Source organism: Fukomys damarensis, unplaced genomic scaffold, assembly GCF_012274545.1.
Source record: "Fukomys damarensis isolate Sample0158 unplaced genomic scaffold, DMR_v1.0_HiC HiC_scaffold_32, whole genome shotgun sequence".
Lineage (NCBI taxonomy): Eukaryota > Metazoa > Chordata > Mammalia > Rodentia > Bathyergidae > Fukomys > Fukomys damarensis.
The window spans coordinates 7,851,919-7,855,054 of record NW_022900944.1 but is presented as its reverse complement, the minus strand read 5'-3'; positions in this window follow the sequence as shown (position 1 = coordinate 7,855,054).

The following is a 3,136-nucleotide window of genomic DNA, read 5'->3' as shown; positions in this document are numbered from 1 at the left end:
AGCATTACCCTGATTCCAAAACCAGGTAAGGATTCAACCAAAAGAGAGACCTACAGGCAAATCTCTTTAAGGAACACAGAAGCAAAATTCTTCAACAATATACTGGCCGACAGAAAACAACAAATCATCAAAAAGATCACACATCTTAACCAAGTACGATTCATCCCAAGCATACAGGGGTGATTCAACATATGCAAATCAAAATGTAATATATCACATAAACAGAAGCAAGAACAAAAATAACATGATCATCTCAATAGATGAAGAAAAAGCCTTTGACAAAACCAACACCCATTCATGATAAAAACTTTGAAAAAAAATAGTTATATAATGACCTTAGGTCAATCTCATAAAAGTCACTTATGACAAATCTACTGCCAACATCATATTAAGTGGGATAAAAACTGAATGCATTCCCTATAAAATCAGGAACAAGACAAGGATTTCCAATCTTACCACTCTTGTTCTCAACATACTCAACATACTTAAAAACTGAATTAGCTTAATGAGGCAAGAAAAATATAAAAAGGATACATATAAGAAAGTAGTAAGTCAAAGAATCCTTATTCACAGATAACATGATCTTTTACAAAGAACATTCAAAAAATTCCACCAAAAGATTCCTAGAACTAATAAACAAATTCAGTAAGGTAGCAGAATATAAACGCAACTCACAAAAATCAGCAGCATTCCTGTAAATAAATAATAAAACCACAATGAATGAAATTAAGAAAATAATACCACAGATTATGCCTCAAGAAAATTAAGTACTTAGGAATAAACCTAACAAATGAAGTTAAAGACCTCTACAATAAAAACTAAAGTATTCTGAAAAAGGAGATTGAAGAGGGTACCAGAAAAAATGAAAACATATACCCCATTTCTGGAGACAGAACCAATATTTTCAAAACGGCCATACTTTCAAAACTGATATTCAGGTTTAATTCAGTCCCAATCAAAATACTGTACCTACAGTATTCCTCACAGAACTAGAGAAAAAATCCTAAAATTCATACAGAATCAGAAGAGACCCAGAATAGCAAAAGCAATCCTGGGTAACAACAGCAAAGCAGGATACTTGATTTCAAATTATACTACAAAGATATAGTATAAAAACAGCATGGTATTTACAAAACATACACACACACACACACATACACACACTCTCTCACACGTGGATCTGTGGAGCGGCATAGAGGATGCAGAAACAACTCCAGTCACATTCAGCTATCTGATCTGTGATAAAAGGGCCACAAACATATGCAGGAGAAAGACAGCCTCTTTAACAGATGGTGCTGGGAAAACTGGCTTGTCATATGCAGAAAATGGAATCTAGATCCATAGCTCTCACCATTACTAAACTAACATCTAAATGGATCAAAGACTTAAATGTTAAAACAGAAACAACCTGTGGAAAGATAAAATAGGTAAAAGCCTTGATGACATAGTCACAGACAAGGACTTTCTAAATATAACTCCAATTATATAAGAAATAATACCAAGAATCAACAAATGAGATCATATCAAAGTAAGGTTTCTGCACAGCAAAGGAAACAACCAACAGAGTAAAGAAACAACCTACAGAATGAGAAATGATTTTGCCAACTCTTCTTTAGACAGAAGCCTAATACCTAGAATATGTAAAGAACTTAAAAAAAATTAGTATCCCCCCCAATGAAAGAACCAGCCAAAAAATGGGCCGCTGAAATGAACAGAAATTTCTCAGAAGTACAAATGATAAATACATGAAATGTTCACCACCTCTGACTACTTGATAAATACAAATTAAATCAATACTGAGACTCCAGTAAGAATGGCTATCATCAAGAAATAAAATAATAACAAATGGTGGCAAGCCTGTGGGAATTGGAGGGAATGTAAACTAGTACCACCACTATGGAACTCACGGAGAATCCCCAAAAAACTAAAAATAGAAATTCCACTCACACCAGTCATTCCCTTTTTAGGTATTTCCCTGAAAGAGTTAAAGATATATTATAGCGATACATGCCTACTCATGTTATAGCAGCACAATTCAAAATAGCTAAATCATGGAATAGGCCTATATGTTCATCAGCAGATGAATGGATATGTTTTTTATATAGTGGATGTACCTTGAATCCTTAAGTGAACTAAGTCAGACACATAAGCTTAACTATTAAATGGTTTTTCTTATACAAGAAACCCAAAATATAAATAAAGAGCAAAATAAAGGGTAGATAATAGGAACTTGGGAGTAGATCTTTTGCAAACAGAAAAGGGACCAAGAGATGGAGGGAGGAGAGGAAGAGGAGGGAAAGGGGATGAAAAAGATTTAAAATGTGTTAGGTTCATGTACCAATTGCTAGGAAGAATGTGATCGTTATGCACTATAAACATATACTAATAAAAATTTTAAAATTATGAAAAATATATAAAAGAATTGGAAAGTATATGGCAAAAAATAAAAAGGGTTGAGGAGGGAGGTAGGGCAATGCTAAGACCTTCATTTTAATCCCCAGTACAGCCCTCCCTTCTCAAAATAAATCTCCCGTTTGACTGTCTGCTTAAATATGTGGCTCTGTGTGTGTGTGTGTGTGTGTGTGTGTGTGTGTTTGTGTGTTGGTTTTTGGTTTTTTTGGAGACAGTTTCACTATGTAGCCAGGCTGGCCTTGAACTCACAAAGACACTCTTTCTTCAGCAAGAGCCATTATGCCCAGCTAAGATGCTGTATATAGAGGCACTCCAACCTCACTCTCAGAAGTGAATCATTCCTGCTTTATGACACAATTCAATTCACAACGGGCCTCATGTAAGAATCTAGACATGGAAGGTAAGAGGCTTAAGCCTGTTTCTTAAATTGGGATTGTTTGCAAACAAGGTCAAAGGACTGATGAATAGCAGGATTTTATTTCAAAAATTGGCGCTTTTCACACACCCAGTAGGTCAGCGGGTTTGAAACCTCATCCAAGGTAACCCTGGGCACCGGAACTTACGCACACATTTTAGTTGCAGTTTTGCAATCACGACGGGGCGGTCTCGCGCGGCCTCCATCCCCAGGCGGTGCGCCTACCACACAGCGGAACGCGTGGGAAAAATCAGCCGGGGCAAGGGCGTCCTCGGAACCAACGCGCCAGCGCCAGCCTGCTCTGGGACG